The following is a 7,800-nucleotide window of genomic DNA, read 5'->3' as shown; positions in this document are numbered from 1 at the left end:
GGGTTGTGTCATATGCGCTCGTGATGTTTGCTTACATTGTCACTGATCGCTACGTATCTAGTATAAACTTTCCTTTTCTTACCTCACGCCTAAAGTCTTGTTTCAGTCATATGCCCCATTTTCCTATTGATTGATTGATTGATTGATTGATTGATTGATTGATTGATTGATTGATTGATTGATTGATTGATTGATTGATTGATTGATTGATTGATTGATTGATTGATTGAATCGATCGATCGATGATGTCTCAATATATTATTGGGCACTGTGGCTAACACTTTCAGGTGACGAAAAAAATGGGTAGCGGAAGACACAGCAGCAGAATAATCTTCATATATATATATATATATATATATATATATATATATATATATATATATATATATATATATATATATATATATATGTATATATATATATATATATATATATATATATATATCAAGAGAACATTACAATTCTTGCTGCATACTGCAGGCGCGTGCATGTGCAGATGCATCGAGCAAACAAACTTTGATTTAATTAACACGACTTCGCTCCATAAACAACGGACAAACTTGGAGGACGCTTGAGCTTCGCCTTTAAGAGTAGAACACGACACCGTAACCGGATCCCGTTCGCATCGCCTTCTCAATCGCTAGCCTGGCTTCGCTTCTCGGCGGACACCTAAACCGTGCCGCAAGAATAGGAACGTCTGTGCGCCTGTAAATCGGCTCTTTCAAACTAACCTAGAATGCCTACTGCAACTACAGTTGCGAAGTAACGGCATAACTATTCCCTTTGTGAATTGGCGAGGTACCCACTACGGGTCCGTAATGCAACGCGCACTTGCTGTTGATGTTGTTATCGATAATGATAATTAATTATGCCTGTGTGCTTTGTAATTAATGGGCCTTTAAACCAACCAGTCTTTGCGCAGTTCAAATGCTTTGACGCCTGGTGTGATTTTACGCTTCTGCCACGCACTACTGCATGAGTTATTGACACTCTTCGCATTACATAGCATTCATTTAGTGTTTTTTTCCGAAACAATCTCGAGCACAGGCGTGGCGCTGTGGTAGAACACCCGCTTGCCATGCAGAAGTCCTGGGTTCGATTCCCACTCGGTCCGAAGATTTTCTAATTATTTCTTAATTTGCAGCTATTTCGAATTTTCGCTCACGGACAACGCTGATCTTTCGCTCACAACGAACGACACCGACGCCTACACTGCGAAACGAGCTTACCGCTATCGCGTTAAAACTTCTAAATCAACGTACTCATATATAAATAAGCTGGGAGCTTAGCTGAACACACACGCAGCGCGCTCTCCGCGTAATTGAAACTACGCTCGACCGGCTTCCGCTACGCTTCAAGTTACGAATGCGATACGTCCCTGATCTCAATTTCATCGCATTTGCAGATGTTTATTTTCTGATTGGTTTCTCGCCACGTTACTCACGGGCGCTGTTCGTATGCTTGCAAGGGATTAAGCGCATCGAAAAACAGAAACCAATCTCGTTTTCCCGAGGAAAACATTCTCCCTATAGTCCCCACAGCTCCTGGCTCTGCTCTGATTGGATGGATTGGATGGTTCCTAAATAACCCTGGGCCCGAAAGAGAGCCAATGCTTCTCGCGTTTTTTTTTCGCTAATAATGAAGGTTGCAGGAAAACAATGTGACAGTGTGCGTTTCTAGTCGTACTTTTCTCCTTGCACTGTCCCATGTCAACAGGTGATGCCACGATCCTCGGAGGAATTGACACCGTTTGTCACTTCGTTATTTAGAGCGCCAACCATCTTCCACTTTATTTTCTATTTTGTTTCTTTGTGTTCTGATACACCCGCGTTCTTGAGGAAATATTCGAGCACTCGACTACGCCATTTTTCGGTGTCATAAAGCAATTGACTTGTTTACTACATTAAACGATTGAAGGAAACGACACCGCCACGTAGAGGTCGCGTGGCCTTTGTGCACGTCACTAGCAAAATGACACTTAGCGAAGTTCTAGATTATGGGACTCAAGCCTACCGCGTCTCCTAATCTAGATTGATAATAGAGAGTATTAGTGCCGGGGCCCCAAGCGGCTTACGTACTCCCAGCGGCACCCCATGCAGAGTACAAAGAACGCAAGGGCTTGTACGCAAGCTGCTTTGGGGCCTCGGCGCTAAAACTCTCCATTAGGGAGTTTTTGTGCTGAATGCGTAGCGCCCGTGACAGAGTTGCGTACGTAAGAACGCTACGGTTTCAATAGAGCGCGTGCGCAGAACTTCTGCTCATGCACATTGCGCGAAACGCGCCGGTTCGCAACGCCTTTATGGTACGCACACAGCACTAAAACTCCCTATTATCGGCGGAATGAGAGCGATTATAACCACAGCTACCTGTGCAGACTTGTCGCTCATTCCTGTCCTTGCTAATTACCGTGTTCTGTGTCGTTGATCCATCGGCCCATTCCCTGCGCTGTGGCGCTTGAGTGATCATACATACGTCTGTCTTCGACATCGCGATGCCACAAGTTGAATTGCCGGTCACGTATAATATATACATGCGCGGTGTTCTCAATCCGAATGGGAGTGGGATACGAAGGCGTCGTGCACTGAGACAACGAAGGGCGTAACGCAAAACGAGGTGGAGAAAATTAATCACAAGTATTCCGCTACGACGTTGTGCAACGCTTCCCACAAAAACTCAGTGTTCCTTATCGCATGCTATAAGACGACTTCATGGCGAAAGCCATTACGGCTTAGTCATCCATCATTTTTTACTTAGTCATCTCCACTTTCTTTCTTTGCTTAGTCGTTTACGTTTGTATCTTAATTATTAATTTCAAATACGTTTCATGCATCATTAATTACTCACAATTACGTTTAATTACTTTCAATTCAGTCATATTACTCAGAATTACTGTCATTTACTTTCGTTTGATCCCTAAGTACTCCGAATTACTTTAATTTACTTTAATTCTCTCCTAATTACTACGAGTTACTTTACATTACTTTCAATACACCCTTATTTCATTTTGCGGTGCTTTAATTGATGCTCGGTGTCTGGCGTGACGTCATCGGATTTTTGGTACCACTCGACGTGATGACGCCAACGGTCGCTTTTCCCGTTTGAGTAGGAATATCAGGGTTTCGGCTTTAAAAAGACGAATATTTAACACGATGCTCCCTTGCCTCTTTATCGGAGTATTCGCGGTGACGACCCAGAGTTAAAAGATCCCTTAAAGAAAAAAAAAAGGAGGGGAAGACAAAACTGGATACCGCGTTAAAATGTCAAGCGCAGGCTCCTGTTTTCATAATCGGTCAGAGACCGAAGACTCTCGTTCCGTTTGCATCAGCCACGGGCTTCGTCAGCCACGTGCGACACAAGACAGAACAAGCATGATCGCGCGTATTTTTGCACTTCTTTGCCCACTAAACTCGAAGACAGACTCGGAGATGGTAGTCGTGCCTCGGAACGCGCAAACGCAGCTCTCTCCACAGTGACCCACACGCCGAGGCAAATGAACTGCCGCGGACGCGTTGAATGCGCCTCATGAGCGACCTTTTACGCGTGTGAAGTGCGACGCTATTAGAGATGTTTTCACGCCTCTACGCGTCGTACCGAGTGACGGCGATAAGCGCCCTGTTGGACGGAACAAACTACGCGTGTCGGGGCAATCTGCTGCTCGCTAAGAGCGAGCAACGCTTGGATGCTCCGTAAATGGAGTGCGAACGAAAGAGGTCAGCTGTGGCCTGTGTGGCTGATAAACGGACAAAAAAGGAAGGATAGAATACTAGAATAAAAAACAAGCGGTGGCAGATAAATGGATTGAAAAAAAAATGTTAAGGGGCACGCAACTCAGAAATGTGCGAAGTGTAGGCCCTTGTAGGTCATCGTGCGCGATGACCCGGCCGGTAACATCAGAAGCAAAGCGCCCAGCTACATCGACACGTGTTGCTTCGACCTATGTATGCGGACATTCTTGACTGATACTTGTGCGATGTGACCTGTTTAACGTCACAAGAGTATTCTGTGGAGTAGGTTCGGGAGACTTATGGGCAGCTACGTTTTCCCATGTGAAAATACTTTTACGCGATGCACACACTGTCAGACGCTCTGCCGACCAGATTTAGAACATCTCATTTCGACATGCGCAGCTTTCTCAAAAGGCAGACGGCACATTGAACACCTGCTGCACGCCGACATGACAGCTCTATATACGTAACTTAATAAAGTCTGACCATGAAGCCCAAAAAGCTCTCGCAATATACGGTAGCTAAAGTGGCCTGTTTCGAGTGGTGTAGGAGAGGTCGACTGACTCGAGCGAAGGCGAGACGTGTAGATGCTCATCACCCTTTGATCCCCTCACCCCTTTCCCACCTTATCCCCAACAGCGACCAAGAGTCGTCCTTTTATTTCAATAAAGGTCACATTCATTCATTCTTTCACATACGTCAACTATTCGTTCGACTTCGTAGGCCCTGCAAGGGTCGATTGGCATTTGGCAGCCCACATTCAGAAACTGCTATACAATGAATAATATAATCACCAGTACCACCCCTTTTGTTATCGTTGCAGAAGGGATGCCTCCACAAGCGATCTCTAATTGCACCTAGTCGTATGCTAGCGGATACCAAGTTACACTTCCCAAATTTCCAAATTTCATCGCACCACCAAGTTATATGCCGTCCTAGAGGGGCAATTTCCTACTAATGGGATCCATTCTGAAACTCTAACCGGCCACCATCTGTCCACCACCAGGGGAGAGAACGAAATGCCTTCATGCCATATCTCATTAATAAGCATCGGCACAATTAATATTTACTGGCTGTTCCTCTAACAGCCGAGTGCAGTGCAAGTTCTCAGGCCCCTATCATGAATTGCACCGCCTTTTCAATACCCTAGTTTTATTACTTAAACCGAAGCTTCCCTTTGCTGTTGCCTATATACACTTAACGGCTACTAGTTGTTGGTTATTGGCGGCTACTGCCTTGCCGAGTAAAGAACTTTGGCTACTAAGGGTGTGAAACTGGACTCATATATACTTTGTTCCCACTTCTGGCCAGTCACTTTGAATTGGTACTTGCCTCTCAGTGTACGGTCGAACAGACAACCTGGACAAGTAGTGGTAGATGAGTGAGGGAGTACGATGTAGGCAACATATGCAGGCGAGTGTGGTGAAAGAAGTGGCAGTGGTGATAACGACAAAATCATTTATTTAAATCAAATAAAGAAGGCAGGATGGCAACTTGGAAGGCCGGAGCAGCAAAAATAAAATAAAAATAAAAATAAGAAAGAAAGAAAAACTGAGACCATAGCTTGCAGACCGCGAGGAGCGCTGAACAAGTGAGAATTGTGTTCCATATGCTCGACTGTGAACAATCGTTCACCCGCATGACATTTGCGCAACGCATGTTTTAAAATTTGCACTATAACACCAAAGAAAGCCTGATTGAACACTTATTCTCGCATCAGCGTGGGATATACCGAATGTTATCTCCATAGCTGTCCTTCAATAAACTACGCAATGTTTTTGACAGACCACTCATTGTCCAAGCAGTGGCGATTCCCCGTCTCGCATGCCCCGGTCACCGGAGAATTTGTTTGCGCCGACCGCATGCGTGTGACACTCGTGAGAACAACTTCCAGTCAGTTTGTCGCTGACGTCCACACTGCGTAGTGTCATCGGCCGACGGCAGGAAACCCCCCGTTCTAGAGGAGGGATTCCGTCACGGGACGTCCCCCGCATGCCACCGTTAGCCAAAGTCTAACCGACACCTCCTGCGCATGTGACTGGAAGCGACGTGGTCGAAACAGTCAACAATAACACATATAACACGGGAACGCACACTGCGCCAGAAGAATGTGCACATGACTCGCTCAGACCGAAGGTGTGTATAGAAAAAAATAATATAATAAGTATATACAGGTGTGCGTAGCTCGCAATAATATTTGTCCAATCAAGTCGATTCGTTACGAAAGAGAACAAGCACTCAGAACGAAGGCTGGTAGGAAATAAGAAGGGAAGTATGTTCACCAGGGAAGCGTCTGGTTGCCTACCACACACTTGGCGAGTGCAAAAATGCAATATAAACGTGAGAAAGAAGGGAAAGGAAAAGAGCGAAGCATCACATACGAGTACTCACGTCGGAACAACTCACGTGACCTCTCAAGCGCCGCCGACGATGACGATGATGATAATAATAATAATCATAATAATAAAATAGGCACGCCGGATGGCACTCGTCTTCAAGTAATCTTAGGGGAATGCATAATGGACCACGTGGTTTTAACAGCGGTGGTGTTAAAGCTTTTCGGTGCGCCGGGCAGTGCAAATAGAAATGAACCAGCACGCAATGGCTTCGTCCTCTTCTTCGTCTTCTACTTCGTTCCCACAACATGTCCTGTCGTGGAGTTCAATAACTACGATGGGCATAGGCGTGCGCAGGGTTGCTCATCAGGGGGGGGGGGGAGGCTGCCCCCCCCCCCCCGTGCGCACGCGTATGATGATGGGCGACTATGTTACGTGACTAAAAATCACATAACATCACGTAAAAACTAGTCATGTGACTAAAATTACGTAACATCACGTAACAACTAGTCACGTGACTAAAATCACGTAACCTCACGTAACAACCAGTCGCGTGACTAAAATTGCATTACATCTAATCGCGTGACAAAAATAACGTAACATCACGCAATAACTAGTCATGTGACATGTTCCCGCCATAAACCACGTAACTACTCATATGACTAATAAAACATGGAGGACGCTTGAGCTTCACTTTCAAGAGTAGAACGCGACAGCGTAATCGGACCGTGTTCGTATCGCCTTCCCAATCGCTAGCCCGTTTCGCTTCTCGGTCGATACCTAAACCGTGCCGCAAAGAATGCCAAAGTGCGGAAGCGCGTCGGCTCCTGTAACTATGCATGCGGCGCGACAGAACACGGAAAGCGCGCCCGTAGATCCTTTGAGCCATTTCGCGGTTTTTCTGTCAAGCTGCTGAAGAATTAACCTCCGAGATGTGCGCACCATCAACGCTAAATGGTGTATATAAATAGCTCGCCGCTAGTATGCTAGAGGATGTATGCGTGGTGGCCGAGCGGCTAAACGCATTGCGCCTCGGGGCGAGGGTTCGCAGGTTCGAATCCCCGACCCCAGTCGAACCGAATAATTTTTTATTATTTCTTTATTTGCATCTACCTCAAGTTTTCTCTCACGGACAACGCTGATTTTTCGCTCACAACCAAAGACGCCGCCGACACCCGAATTTCTGCGAAACGAGCTCTTTAACGCTGTCGCGTTAAATCACGTAACAGCTAGTCATGTGACATGTTCCTGGCATAAATGCCCAACAGCTAGTCACGTGACTGAAATCACGTGACTAGTCATGTGACTAAAATGACGTAACGTAACGCAACAACTAGTCACATGACTAAGATCACGTAACATCACGTAACAGCTAGTCACGTGACTAAAATCACGTAACAATTGGTCACGTGACATGTTCCGGCAAAGAACCACGTAACAGCTTGTCACGTGACATATGTTCCCGCTGAAGTCGCGTGACAGGTGCGTAGGGTGTGGGAAAGCGACTGAAACCCGTGAAGGATGGCCAAGCCTAAACATACCTAGTACTACTAGCAAAAACCTAGCATCTCTAGCAAAATCTTGGCATCACTAGCAAAAACTTAGAAAATGCCAAGTCGAACACTGTATAGCTCCGCTGGTTCCAGCTTTGTGCCACTAGTTCAAGCTGCGCTTTTTTCACTTCTTTCTCAAAGATAATATCACCGCTAGAAATTCAGCGACTATGCCACTTTGCTTTT

The sequence above is a fragment of the Rhipicephalus sanguineus genome, chromosome 6 (assembly GCF_013339695.2).
Source record: "Rhipicephalus sanguineus isolate Rsan-2018 chromosome 6, BIME_Rsan_1.4, whole genome shotgun sequence".
In the NCBI taxonomy this organism is placed as follows: Eukaryota; Metazoa; Arthropoda; class Arachnida; order Ixodida; family Ixodidae; genus Rhipicephalus; species Rhipicephalus sanguineus.
Note: the sequence above shows the minus strand (reverse complement) of the source record.